The sequence below is a fragment of the Ylistrum balloti genome, unplaced genomic scaffold (genome assembly GCF_031769215.1).
Source record: "Ylistrum balloti isolate Yb309-2 unplaced genomic scaffold, AGI_CSIRO_Ybal_v1 Utg370630, whole genome shotgun sequence".
NCBI lineage: Eukaryota > Metazoa > Mollusca > Bivalvia > Pectinida > Pectinidae > Ylistrum > Ylistrum balloti.
This window is the reverse complement of record NW_026782385.1, coordinates 87,092-102,798: the sequence shown is the minus strand read 5'-3', so window position 1 is coordinate 102,798 and position 15,707 is coordinate 87,092.

Here is a 15,707-nt window from a genome sequence, read left to right as displayed (position 1 = left end):
ATTATGTTGACATGTTGATATTTTCTTTTTTAACAATTTAAGATTCGTCTTTTGAGTGCTAGAAAATTAATCAAACAATGATGTATTTCGTAGACAGGAGTTTAGCATGTATCTCTATCCTTTTGTTGACCATTCAAACCCTTACACTCGAGAATATCCCTGTCCATGGAACAGATTAATTCAAGATTCTATTTATCATCCATAGAGATTTATTGACGACGAAATTCTCATGCATGGTATCATCGTCAATAATAAGTGTTCACAATTAATGTATATATCGACCATAATGACGCCTTCGTAGTGATGATTTATAGGAAATGATATTTGTGGTAGGTTTAGAGCAAAGTCTTTGAGTCGATAGATTGCCACAAATATTAAGTACGTGTATTTAAACTTAACCTCATTGAACAGACAAAAATAATAGACGTACATACGACTAGGTAGCCAGGTTTGCCTAAAATTGCTGAAAAAATGTTAATCGGTTTCCATTTTAAAGGTTTGGCTTCCCAACAGTTTCAATTACTTTTGAGAATTTTAGGTGTACAATCGATTGTTTCGATGATCTTCAAATTTAATGGCTGATTTGGGTTTGCAGATGTTCATTTTTCTGTACCTCCATCATTACAAGATAGCATCACTTAATGCCATAAAGGTCTTGTACATAAAATAATTACCTCCTCCGACACTTGACAATGATGCCCAAGGACAATTGATCTTTCATTTGTTAACGGATATATTTCTAAACTTCCGTGAAGTGATGTGCACTGATTGCCGATCGCTTGTCGATTATTTCTGTTCTATCATTATTTCTCAATGTCTACTGCCGTCTATTTCTTTTATAGATTGATAAAGCCCATTGGCGAGTGTGTCCTATGAACACAGAGGGCTCCCCTTGTGAAGGAGCGTTTGTTTACTGGAATTGAACGTCATATGTAACGATGTACAAAGACGTATTGACAACTTGGTACATACGTTTGTTTGCGTGGAGATTAAAGCGCAGATCACTTGTATGGTTTACCCGCCTGAAGGTTGTCTCGTGGAGTGTCGTTTGATAATAAATCTATTTAACTTTTGTGAATAGTCGGTCATGTTTAATGTCTGCTGTAGATTGTGTGATTACGTGCTGATAAATAAGTTATTATTACAACAAATAACTTCAAGTATTGTTAAGCTGATAACAGACACTGTCGAAATTGTGTCATTTTAGTCACGGCTTTCCATTTAACACAAACACTGCAGAGCCTGTGTTTAGTCATTTTATGTTGAGCTAGGTAAATGTACATTATAAGAGCATTGTGTTAAGTTTCATAAAACTACATATGAAATGAAAACAAATTTAAGATACTTTTTATCATACAATGTAGTTACAATTTCACAGGATTTAAAGTAAACAAAGGCAATGTGCCATATAATGACATCACGGTCTACTTCTGCCTTTCTAGTCTAAAACTTCTCTAGGGCATAACACTATTTTTATAGGCGAAATCACTTGAAACCAGGCGAATGACATGATAAATGAGAACAAAAGAAATAGGACCTCGTCACAATCAAGCATTATTTGAATGAAAGCTGGGGTCTGACTGTCAAGAAACGGGTATATCAATGTAAATCAGAATAAGCAAAATGTACAAAAGAGTTGACTTTACGTGCCAGGAGATCTAGAGAGGTCGACAATATCGGAAATATACCAATATCCTTGTTAAATTTAAGTTCGTTTATGAAGTTTGACGGCTATTACGACCCGGTATAACACAAACACTTTTTTTATTACCTAGTCTTAAACATTAAGCGTAATATGACACTATAAGTGCTGGATGGTATCCAGTAAAACTCTCTGACACCAATGCGCACCTACAAATACAGTCAAAGCTTCTATTCTAATGCAGAGAAACTGCATGAAGTGTAATTGTTTGATATCATTTCACATGTAAATACAGAATCGATCACATTCTACTTTGTATAAATCGGATGAATTTCGTATATGTTTACTGTTCCATTAGCAATATAATATTATGACAAATATTGAACTATTGTAACAACTCTAATCTGAAACTGACTGTCTGATATTCCATGTCCTGTCAATCAGTGCAAAATAATGCATCATCATAGGATCTAGGAATGAATCACTGTGAGGCAAATTTTGCCTCCAACTCGCACCCAACAAATTCCAACACGTACTGGACACGAACACCACCTACAATTCTAATATAAACACTCATGAAATCAAAACAAAAACATTTTAGCAGTCGATCGATCTAGGGTAAAGATAAAACGTGACACTGACTTGACGTTTTCTTACACAATTCTATTTCTATCACTACTTATTTTGAACAGCGTTCTGAATTATTCCTAGGAAGAAGCTCAGTGGATGTTTACTTACTGTAACACACTTTTTTTAGCGAGTATTTAATTCTCCGAAAGGTAAGTTACCGTCAAAATTCGCGAAGACATTATTTTGCCGGGTACCACAATACAAAAGTCATTTATTAAAGAACAACATCAGCAAAGGTATATTCGCGATGGTTTTTAATTCGTGAGTAATGCTGCTCGCGAATAAACGCGAAATATAAATCTTCGCCAAAAAAAAAAATCGATTACAGAAGGTCAATGCTCTCTAAGATTAAATCATCGGTTAGATGAGCCCATCTTATTGCCTTGATGATGCTTCGTTCTTGATTCTGTGTAATTAAACCACAATAAACTGTGTGTGCTTATTTTTATTCTTTGCTATCCAAGGGATTACCACAGAGACTTTTGGTAAATTGAGTCGGAAGTCTCAATATGTATTTTCCCGTGATTTAATAGGTTTCATAGGTTTTCATTGTATTTGAATATTTTGTGTATAAATCTAATTTCTCATTTGAGAACGTGAAATTATTTATTTTGAATGGCCAAGGATTACATTGCAGCTCTCGTCGATGAACAAAAGACGCTCACTCGTCCAGAACACCTGGTCTTATTCTCCTTTTCCGGGAATCTCCTTGCAAATCGTATTTATATTTTGCATTAGGTTTATTGCATTTTGAGTTTGGATTATAATTTTGTTGACATTTTGGTATTGTTTGTTGTTTTTTGTGTTATAGGAACAGATCCGATATAAGATATATATGAGCATGTACACGTGTTTCTTTAGTCATAGCGACAACGCAATATGAAAATTCCCTAGCTGTATGCTTTCATATCTAGTTGTAATTTTGTAAAATCTCAAAAGTGTTGGATATTAGCTATCAAGCTTTGTATTATTCACAGCGTTCAGCTCCGAGACTTTTTCATGAAGGGTCAAAAATACTATGAACTCATTCCATCTTCAACTTCAACATACTTGATTCCGTTAAAAAAAACTATACCAGTGTGGGTGAGACAAGGCAGTGTGATAGAAATAACATATGCCTGCCGAGGCATCCAATAACTTTCTCCTTGTTTGCAGGCACTATCACATTTTAGCACATGAAAACTTCGGCTCGCCTGATAATAAAAGAAGACCTACCTACACATTATTACAATTATTAAGATTGCTAGTTAATGATAGGGATACAGACCGCCCCGGCCTGGTGTATATCGAATGCCCACATTTCTCAATAATCCACATCAATAGTGTTTTATTGCTGGCTATTCTTGTTCTTCAGTCAAACATTTAGCAATGCTGCTTACCAGCATTTTTACAATATAACACTCACAAATCAGGTTTCCAATCTAATTGTGATACTCTAACACGAAAATTGAATTTCTAAAAGAGATTTAGGCTAATCAGGTTAATGGTTAAAAAAAAACTCTCTTCCAATAAAAATTTCTTCTATCAGCAAATTCTTATTTTCTCATGCTGTGAACAGAAGTAACAAGGCCTTGTTCCAACTATCACGATCTCTGCGGAGATGTATATGACTTGCGTATAAATTCACAGCGCGGGGTTTAGAAGCAAGATGCAGGTCGATAAAGATTATGAGGATGTTTGTCATTATAATCTCATTGAAAATTGTTTTCTTGTTTTCTTGTGCGATATGGAGTCAAACTTGTTTGTGATAATCATTAATGTGCTTGGTCACTCTGTTTTGTTGACCTAACTCTCATTTTGGAACATGGCATTACTAATTTTGTTTAACCAAGGTTTACATGGCAGGTGCCGTCGATGAAGACGCTTACCCTTCCGTAGTGCGTAATGTTTTGTCGCACTTGTGCCCTTGGTCATGGTTAGGCGGGTATGCGTCAGAGGTTCGAGACTCGGTATTGGGTCATATGTGTATGACAGTAAGATCCTTATTGCGCTAAATGTTGAAACAGCTAGTTTTTATATTGTTGTAAAACAGGTTAAGTTCTTTTTCTCATCTTTCGTTTGCTCATATTTTGTAAACTTAGATTCATGGAATCTGTGTTTGAGCTAACATGCTGTGGATATTTCAGTATTTTTGTAGCTTTGTCGTGTAACTGAGACTTCCCGACCCCAAAAATGCAACAGAAAATTACTTTTCCTACCTCATGATATTTCATCTTCATTTAACAGCAGTATGTGTATTAAGTGCTAGATATATCGATTTGCGATCATTTGACTGAAATCAATTTCTTTACGATAACAATGCACGTTGGCTTCCTGGACAAAAAAAAAAAAAAAAAACAAGCAAAACAGCAGAAACCAATTATCAAGTCCTCCAAGTAAGTTATTTTCACTTTGAAAGCAACGAATATCCGTCTTAAATCTCAGTCAGCTTTTTTTTAGGGGAAATTACTACAAACACTTTCAAAAAGGTCATTGACATTCGTATGTCTTACACTAATATAGCAATGGATTATTGTATCTAAAATAGCCACTTCTGTCAAAATAGTGTATCTCTTAAAACAAGGGATCGGCGAGTGCGTCATGGGATTCATTAGACGAATTGATCAAGGAAGAATGATTTACAGGGATCGATGTTTTACCTTCATCGTATGTAACATAAAATACACGCCTACATATTGTAACACGTGGTACCGGCCAAATAAACAGCAACTCACCAGAGATTATTAGTTTCCAAGCAAATGGGGTATAAACAAAAATGTATGCATACTATATTGGTTAACGCGAAGCCTTGAGAATTTTAGAATTCGATTGAAATTAAGATAATTTGTACTCATGGACCGGCGAAAAATAGCATCGGATAACAGATTTGATTGGCAAAATTTTGCTGATATTGCAAAAAAATAAGTATCCGTCTTTGATCAAAGAGACTGAAATACCTTAAAGATAAACATGTATTTAGCAACAATTGTTAAAACGTTCCAAGATATATTTTCGATGTATAACCAACAAGTCTTATGCAAGTATCTCGATAAGGCAACATATAACATTTTTTGAAGAATGATAATGACACGGTATATCATTTTAAGATGTATCAAATATAATTGAGAATATTGACATAGAAACTTCGTTTAAAGATAATTTATAAACCAGGCAGAAATTTAACTTCATTCTAAGTGTCCTGTTGTATCATCAACATCTTACTTTAATGTTTAAGTCATTGAGCTTGTGCAATAGCAACCTGATATGTTCTTTCATCTTAGGTAGGTTGCTAAATCACGTTCCAGAAATACTATTCACAAAGCCGTATGCCGGTAGTGAAAGCATGCCAGAACTTGAACCTAAGTGACGCATTTCTTTTCTCGCTAGAACACGGCAAACATGCTCAAATCATTTCAAACTACGTCCCTACAAACAGTTTCGTCGGTCCCTGGGATAGACAGTGAACAACGCGAATTAAGAGCTTTTTCTGGTCTGTTATATTGAAAACGTTCATCAATACTGTAAGTTTAGTGATGATAGTTGGTGTTAATTAATAATTAGTGTTCCTTAACACATATATTTACAATATATTCATTTCAGATATCCAAGAGAGGTGAAACCTATAGTTCAGAGGACAAATAGACACAACGTGCAAGTACCTCGTATAGATCTGCATAACGTGCCGGTACCCGTGTCAAGACCTTAACTTTTAGGAAAAGTAGTTTATGATTGTGAAGAGGACCTTTTACGAGTCTGCATTTAATAAATTTCACATTGAATAAAAACTGCTTGTCGCAAAACCCAAGTAGCATTTCGTTGAACGATTCTTTGATAATGCCGATAATAGGTTTTTGAGATGACCCCCGCAATCCGTACGTGTCAGCGAACGTGTAGGTGTACGTGCAGGAATCCGATGTATAAGAAATATCTAATATAAGATGAATATTGATGATCTTTTCGGAATCCTGTCTAACACTGATTGTAATAGTGTGATGATTTATAAGACTTTGATATTGTCCTCTAGATGTAGTGCACCGCTGACACAATTACTGTGACCTTATCGGGAATGGCTTGATAATTCTCACCCATATAAACCACGCAGCTACTTAACCTCTTGACAGTAATATTTTAAAGCATAAGAATGGGTTCTTAAATGTACAAATCACAAATTTAGATTTTTTCCCATGTAGATTACTGCTTTAAACTAGCATTGTCCTCTTTCAGATTTACGTATTTTTCAAAAAAAGTAGAAACTTCATCAAGTTTCTTTCTTCTTTTTTTTTTTTTTTTTTTTTGTCTTTATTTCACTCGGGCACATATATGTTTGCTATCAGAAGTTCTACAGGCATCCTATGGCAATCACGTTCACATATATATAGTATATAGGTATCATAGGATTTCCGGAAATGAAATGAAGCCATAACAGTGATGATATGTATGAGGTGATAAGGTGATGCTGATTTCTTTTTTTTTTTTTCTTTTTTTTATAAGATTTTCCTCAATAGCCGCTAGATATCAAGATTTAGGCCCATAGCAATAAGTCATAAGACGAAGAATCAAGTTTTGTTGCAGTTTAACAACTGGCTTTACTTGATTGTAAATTGGTATTGAAAGGTACTATTGACTTGTGAGTCTTTTCACACAGTCTACTTCAATATCACACTGTTAAGTGACATTTTCGTGAATTTGAATTACAGCTTGGTATTTTATGTGGATTTTGGAAATGTTGTGATGAAAATGTTCGTGACAACACTATTTTTCAAAATTATACAAAGTATTCCTAATGCAGACTAAAAAGTATAGATGAAACGATAAAAAAACTATTGTCTCTGATCTTTCCGTAAGAGCAGAGTTTCTGAGTCCAAAAAAAGACAACGTTTCTATGACAACCAACCTGGACATTATTTTCAAATCGATCACCGTAGTATTTTAACCTTATTTTTAATCCGGTTCTAAATAATGGAGAAATCGTAAGTTTTCACTAGACAAGAAGCCCATTTGGTCACCGCTGGCTCCTCATTACTACAAGCCACGCCAATGTATCAAACTTTAATTGTTTCTAATGTCTCCGAGCAGTAATTAATGCATCGCCTGCCAAGTGATGCATTGCCGCTCTGTTCGTTGGATTTTTGTTTTTGTAAGCAAAATGTTAATTGACAAAACACTATGTTCTTCGGGGTTTTTTATTCGTGCATTAAACGTGTTAAAATCAGCGACTATTGATTGTTTTTTTTTCATTCTATATTTTTATGTAGACGCATAAAAATCATATTTAATCAGAGGAGAGTGCTATATATTTGATAACGTCACTGAAATAACTTTGATTTTAATCATTGTGGAGCCACTGACGAGTAAAAATGAAGTGACAAGTTTCATAAATCTGGTATGATATGGAGAATCACGAAAGATATGTTTATTTTTCTTGAAAACAATATTTCATTAGATTAACACAAAATATTTGATATTCTCTTTCTATATTTCTTTCTTTGGTGACGTCACACTATATATGACGTCATGAATGCATGACGTCACTATGGAAACAATGGGTTTCTCAAGGGACAACCGTGATGATCTAATTTCAATAAAAGATAAGGCTATATTGTCAGAAATCATGCTTTGCTTTAGAGTTAAGCAAATTGTTTCTCAGTGTTGTCTGTTGTCAGGCAAAGCATTTAACTACACACTGAAGAATTGGCGATAAGATCTCAAGATATCGATGGATGAATGTATAGGAGGCGGAAAAACTATCTCACTTACATGCAAGAGCTTCGAAAGATTAAATTTCCGGATTTACTTAGTGATACATATCACCCCGAGTAGGCGAACAACACTTTGGATTTTACCTTCTGTATTACAAAGAATTGCAGAAAAGACACACAAATGAAAAGTACATTTCAATGAAAAGAAAAAACTCAGCATAGTACAACAGTGTCACCTTTTGTAATTTAGCACTCATTTTAACAGCAAGGGTGATGAAACTTCAAAATTAATGGAAATAAATGTCATTTTTCTATTTTTTGATAGATGTATAAATTTCAATATCTTGTGATTTAACAAAGTGTCAGGTACAGATTAAATCCTAAATACCCGATGCTATTCAAGCGTGTTAAAACTTGTTATGACAGCAAAATCCTATATACCATGTAAAATGGGCTATTGCAGCATTTCATCAAGTTGATTTTTTTTTTCATTGGTCATATCTGAAGAATGATACACTATATCTGTGTGGTTAGACTGCTGCAGTTAACCTTTAATTCACGATTCAGCACGACGGCCTATCGTGTTTGTTGTGAAACTGAAATCGTGGCTTCCGCGCTATCATTGAGGATTACTTTGTGTAAAAAATATGACCTGTGGTGAGTGTTTAGAGAGAAGATAATCAAAATAGATTGACATTATTGAAATGGTTCTCATTGAAATTCGGAGCAAGGTTTTCAGAGAAACCAAATAACATGACAGAGAGAATACACTGCATACACTTTATCTATTAGTATGCATTCTATTTCATTTTGACTAATTTAATCACCTTTTGTAATCAATTTTATCTCCGAAATGTATTCACATGTGAGTTTTTGGCTATTTGACAAGAAATTTGTACTGAAGTGTTTATCATAAAATGTTCCAAAATATTTTCTTTGGTATCTACATTTGCCAAAAATGATGTATAGATGATGCCTGGCCTCATTCTCTTGCCGACACCAAAGATTAGGGCTGATCGTTACAAACTGGGGACAACCATATAAAAAGGATTGCATAACCATGGAATCCAATTCGTTATGTATCCATACGAATACTCACCTGAAATGTGGGTTGACATATGGATAACTCATTAAATATTCATTACTGGAAATAACTTCTCTTTTGCGAGCATTTAATTTCACGGAAGGCAAAGCAATAGAAATATAATAGATAATAACATACCGACATGTCAATAAAACCGTAGTTCCAATTCAGAATCAATGGGAAAATATGAAGGACAGATTCGCACGGAGACCACTGAAAAAAGCATGGAGAATTATACGAGAAGTTCCAAAAGGGTTAGCGTCTTCAATATCGCCCTTCATGTGCACTATGTAAAGCAGACGCCAGTCTAAGTCTTTACCATCAATGATTAACTAAAACTTCACATTGAATCCCAAGTATATGTGGTTCGTTACTGTTGTTCTAAGGTTAGTCAGATTTGTAATTTATAATTTTCCTAAGAAGTAGAGAAACCGTGCAAATTATTTTTACCAACTATATTTCATTGGTAATATAGCATAAAAAAGATCACCTCGTGACGTCAACTATCTTACGAGATACAAAAATTTTACGAAGTTAATAAAGCCTCTTATTTGAGGCGTATCACAATAAAACATATTTTCTATAGAGATATTTATATGATGTATCATGACTTGTGTCGACTTCGAATTAAAACCAAAATTCATTATCAAATCTCCAGTATACATAAAAACGAGCATACTATCCCCAAATTTATTTATGTTTTAGGGCGAACCAAGACTTTTATATCGATAGGTCCTTAGCGCTTTAACAATCAATAAACCCTGTAATAGCTCTTTGGTTACCGAACGAATAATAGCAGTAAGTGTTCAAACTAAGAAGAAGGAGTGGGTGGGTAAGAGGGGAGGGGGGGCCGTGAATGGGGGATAGTTTGAATCTTGGTCGCTGGTCAGAGGCCTGCGTGGGGCAGTCCCCAGGTACTGATCGCAGGTCGGTTGTTTTTCTCTGGGAACTCCTGCTTGCCTCCACCATCCAAACCTAGCACGTCCTTAAATGACCCTGGCTGTAAATAGGACGAAAAGTACTAACAAGCTAAAATAAACGATAAAGATTGCATGTCTGTGTTAATACAATTATCGTCATATGTTTACTTAATCAGAAGTTTTAAAAGATTGTGAACTTTATTTAGCGTAGAAATATCAAAATTACTTCAAGAGAAATATTTTCCGTCTATCTAGTATCACGAAAACAAAGCACAATGCATTTATCTTACATTATTCCAAACATTATTCTTATGTAACTTTAGTATGTCCAATTCTCGTTCCTGCGGTGTTGATATATCACAGTTAATTCGATATCATAGGGCTTGATCCCAATATCGCGATTTACATAATATCGAGTGGTAATAGATAAACTAAAAACACGAGGTTTCGAGAGAGGCAGTTCGATGACCATTACGGGGAAATTTTATGGTAGCCATAATGAATTCATTATGAAATATTCTATTTTCTCTTGAGATGTGAATTTGGAGGTGTTTGATTCTCAATAGAAAGTCTGTTGTTATCTTGTTCTCATTTTGAGAACGTGACATCACTTACTTTGGATTGATCAAAACTTAAATGGCGGGTTTCGTCGATGACTCCAAATCTCGTTTCATCATTTTTGAACTCGAAATACAATTATTTTGATCTGTCAATATTTCTTTGATTGTTTATAAAAACATGATATTTTGATGATATCTGTTCATGTGTATGTCTTTCTTTTGTTCCTATTGTGCCATAGTTTTATTGAATTTGAGTTTGGATTATGATTATGTTGACATTTCGATAGCATCTTGTTGATTTTTTTATGATTGAAAATATTATCAAATTTTTGTATTGTGAATAACTTCTATTATGACCTTTTTCATGTTCAGTATAACAAAAAGCATGATATCAAATCGATATAATTTGGTAGTACAAGTGTAAGCGCCACTAACATAACGCTACACTGGAAAACCAATGTTAACCATTGGCCGAAGGTTGCGTTCTTGACATCATCTTTTAAGGCCATATTTGTAATTCAAATTGTCTGTTTCCTCCCGAGGTTTTTGTCAGCGTTGGCAACGCTTATAATATAAATCAGTGTAAATATGTAGATTAACTACATGCCAATCAACGAATCAACAGTTCTACTGTATGTAATATTTATGTACAGGGTTTGTTCGCCAGCCGTCTTAACGATTAATAACGTACCTAATTACACGATTCTGTGGTCAGTCAACAACAGGTGGTCACCGCGTAACCACGTGACACAACATCGGATGACTGAAAGGTGCTTGTATTCCGGTAATGAAATTGTAATCCTGTCAATACTAATCCCTTTATCCCTGGTGTAAAGATTGCTATTGATTACATCCCAATATTAAGGTCTTTTGTGTTCTAGACTCTCGGATCCATTTAAAAAGGAGGGTTCCAAATAATGATTATTGGAGAATCAAAATGCAGGTCATTCTAAAGATATGTTTGTAATTGGATTGTCACTAAAATTATATAGTTCAACAAGTTACTGACAAGTACAGTCTTAATGTTTTGGCAAGTTGTTGTCTGCCTTGTCACAGTTGTCTGTCTGGTCATATTTGTTGTACGAATCTAAATTTCATACTGTCGAGTACATTCCTCGTAATATCAACTGCTGAATACCATTTTATTCACATGAAAAGAATGTGTGTATACATGAAAGCACGTGACACATTGATCACGTGTGCACGTGTATGTCTTACCTATCTTCTGATTGGACGTTTTTTATATCCATTTTATTTTTAGATCTGTTGTCCTTGTTACTGTTATTACTAGATTGTTTGTGAAGATAGGCAATCTGTTGTATCATGTATGGAAATCAAAGATTAATTCATGGATATTCGACAAAATTTGATGCGAAGAGATCCTACTCGGATATTATGGGTAGTGTTCATATATTTCTCCTACTGAAATGGTAATGAATATATCCGACTTCCGACACGCAATGTGTCTAATCGGATTCCCGTGACCATAACGCCCATTTAATGCTCAAGCGATGGTTTGTATGGCACATAGCCTGACTGAGACTCAGGAATCAAGTCTGAAAGTTTCAATTATTTTTGTGATGTGTAAAGGTTTTTTGTGCGTGTGATTTATAAAGAAAATTAATAATTTCTTTCGCAGCGCTCAACCTGTCAAGGTCATTTTAAAATCAATCCTGTTAAAATGACCTCATGTCTTCACAGTGTTCCTATTGTTCAAATTTTGATGTCATTATTTATTAAAGGAGATCAAATGTTATACCATATATATATATCCAATGCGGTTAATTTAGATATGTGTTCAAGACTTTGTTGTCTTCTATGTCGCAGTCTGCCCAGTCACAATTGTATTTCCAAACACAGCAGTGGTCTCCCTGTCAAAGTTTAATTTTTCACCAAGTCATATTTACTACCTTCCCAGTTACAATTCCTGTCCCACAGACACAGTTGTTGTCTGCCTGTCACAGTTGTTGTCTGTCCTGTCATAGTTGTTGTCTGTCCTGTCATAGTTGTTGTCTGTCTGTCATAGTTGTTGTCTGCCTGTCATAGTTGTTGTCTGCGCTGTCACAGTTGTTGTCTGTCCTGTCATAGTTGTTGTCTGTCCTGTCACAGTTGTTGTCTGTCCTGTCATAGTTGATTTCTGCGCTGTCACAGTTGTTGTCTGTTCTGTCACAGTTGTTGTCTGTCCTGTCACAGCTGTTGTCTGTCCTGTCACAGTTGTTGTCTGTCCTGTCATAGTTTTTGTCTGTCCTGTCATATTTATTGTCTGTCCTGTCATAGCTGTTGTCTGCGCTGTCACAATTGTTGTCTGTCCTGTCACAGTTGTTTGCCTGTCATAGTTGTTGTCTGTCCTGTCACAGTTGTTGTCTGTCCTGTCACATGTGTTGTCTGTCCTGTCACAGTTGTTATTGTCTGTCCTTTCACAGCTGTTGTCTGTCCTGTCAAAGTTGTCTGTCCTGTCAAAGTTGTTGTCTGCCCAGTCATGGTTGTTGTCTGTCCTTTTCCAAATATTGTTTTGTCAGTCTACTTTAAGTGACAGTGTAGTCAGGCGTGTATTGACATAGTCTAGTCCGTTGCCTTTCCCGAAGCCTGATCTGCCTTAGACTTTATAGATGACGGTGCCTGCTTATGAATGATACGTTCTTACACCTAAAACATACTTACCGGAAACGCTCGCCACACTGCTACTCTACACACAGCTCCAGATAGATAAATGAATGAACTCCAAGTACAATACGAAACGAAAAGCCGAAAACCTTTTTTTTTTTCATTGTTCATAGTCAAAATGATTCAAACTTCCTGTCTATAATAAATCTGTCGACTTTTACATGTTCGTGTAGAGAACAGATTCAGCTGTTTTATGTAATAACTACATTTAATTGTAAGATTATAGTAGGTGATAGTAAATTAAATATCATACTTGGAAGATCCTTTCACAAGTAAACTTACTTGATTTCATTTCTGCCGGAACACATTTATTTCTAACTTCGTGAACGGAAATTGATCTTTAAAAGGTCTTAAACTCTACTTATACAACGTAGTTATTAGAATTTGCTACTAAGATATAGAAACTCATATCTCATGAAAAAAATAACGAAAATATCGGGGTATTTTTATTTTTATGTAATTTGTTTTCCCCATTAGAATAAAAACTTACTGAAGCAGTTATATATAACGATAATGTCAGTAATCTGATAATATGGAAAAAATAATGATACATGCGGGCTTTCAAAATTTAAAAGGGCACTAATGAAAATCAAGGTAAAATCTAATAATAGAAAAATACGCCCTTACTTCCGCTGATAACCAGATAGAGTGTTGACATTGAACTCTAACTTAGAAACACTAAGATCAAGAATGCAAGTGTGAAATAGTGTTAGAATGTCGGTTACACTTCTGTGAAGATTTCTTTATTTCAGAATTCGTACCGGCCTTAACCTTATCAGTTCCCTTATCAATAATAATAACATATAATTAACGAGTATTATACTGACGAGACAAACAGTGCTAATGTGTTTTAGGTTCTAGACTAATACTTTGCTGTTTACAGACCAAACTTTGCCGATTTGATAATATGACTCTTCCTGTTTCTGCCCCAAGGGTGCTACAAGACCAGAATGGGGCCGCACGATCGGGACAAAAGCATCAAAGTTCAAATATTATGTGCGTACCATTCTGTGATGACCTTGAAATGCATTTAAAAATGAGTTTCTAATTTATTCAGTCATTGTAGATTGACAAGAATTTGGGTCAAAAGCGGGTGAAAAATGACAAAAGGTGGGTAACTGCTCGAAATAGATGGTGCAGGCATCAAATAAATTGACATCCATATGCACAATGTCACGACATCACAACATAATCGTAGACCAATCTCGTTTAAGGAACTGTGTTCAGATGGTGACGCAAACGCCGGACATAGGTTACGCTATTGCAACTTAACGATTCTTTTATAGAGACCAAGTTATTATATTAGAGTAGTGGGATGGTTAGGCTGGTCGATTTCTGACCATCTCGTACACTACGTACGTCAGTGCTAGTACGGTCCACACCGGTTCATTTGTCTGTTGAAGGTGACTGTGTAGTCATCGATACGTCACACTCTAATCTTCTACTGGTTGTGTTATAAGATGAAGGTGGCCGTGTAGTCATCGAAACGTCACACTCTAATCTTCTACTGGTTGTGTTATAAGATGAAGGTGGCCGCGTAGTCATAGAAACGTCACACTCTAATCTTCTACTGGTTGTGTTATAAGAGTTTCTATTTTTATTAACATTACCAACCTGAAGAAAATGTTCCAAAATACCGCGTTATTATGTAGGTTTCCAACTCCATCAATGGCAAACGTCGCCATCTTAGAAAATGATGCCGTATATTTACTTCAAGCGTGTAATGCTTCGCTGATTGGAAGCACGTCCTATTTATTTACGGGTCAGTTTTAACTGTTTGATGACAGTCAAGGTGTCTACCTACTTCGTGATGAACGATATTATGGATGCATGTGTTCGGGGGATAGTTGAACAGTATGCTATAGATATATAGAACCATGTCCACAACACGCTTTTATTCCATTCTCCTTGTCCCTCCCTCCAACAGACTGTATGTTAGATAGATATGAAATGTTTGTCTAGCCAAATATATTTTTATTTATTTATTTATTTATTTATTTTAACTTATGTGAGACGAAATTGAAATGAGAGTTACAAAAAGTGTCAACATCAACAGAATCCCTTTCCCAGATAACAAAGGCACTTTATGAGAAATATACAGACTCATACTTCCGCTTCTCAGCGGGGGAAATACAAATCTGCCTTTGATAAGATTGGGTCCAAGTATATGTCTTTCTGGACAACGTTAATTAGTCATATTGACCAATAAACTGTTTAAATTATCAAACAGTAAGTGTGATACGTTTTTGCGAAATAAACAACCAAATAATGCGTTAAATTTTTCTATGGTTATATATGTATATAGATGTATAAAGGTGCAATTAAAAATAAGATATTAAAGAATTATGCGCTTGAGGGAAAATTTATTTCTGACCCTTTTAAACTTAGGACCCCTTAATTATTGTGTTACATACATGTATGACGTATATTATCTCCGTGACAAGATAATCTTTCTTCTAACAATGTTTGATTCTATTTTTTTCTGGAAGCAAATTTTGACTCACTTTCTTCTGCATACTGAACATTTTA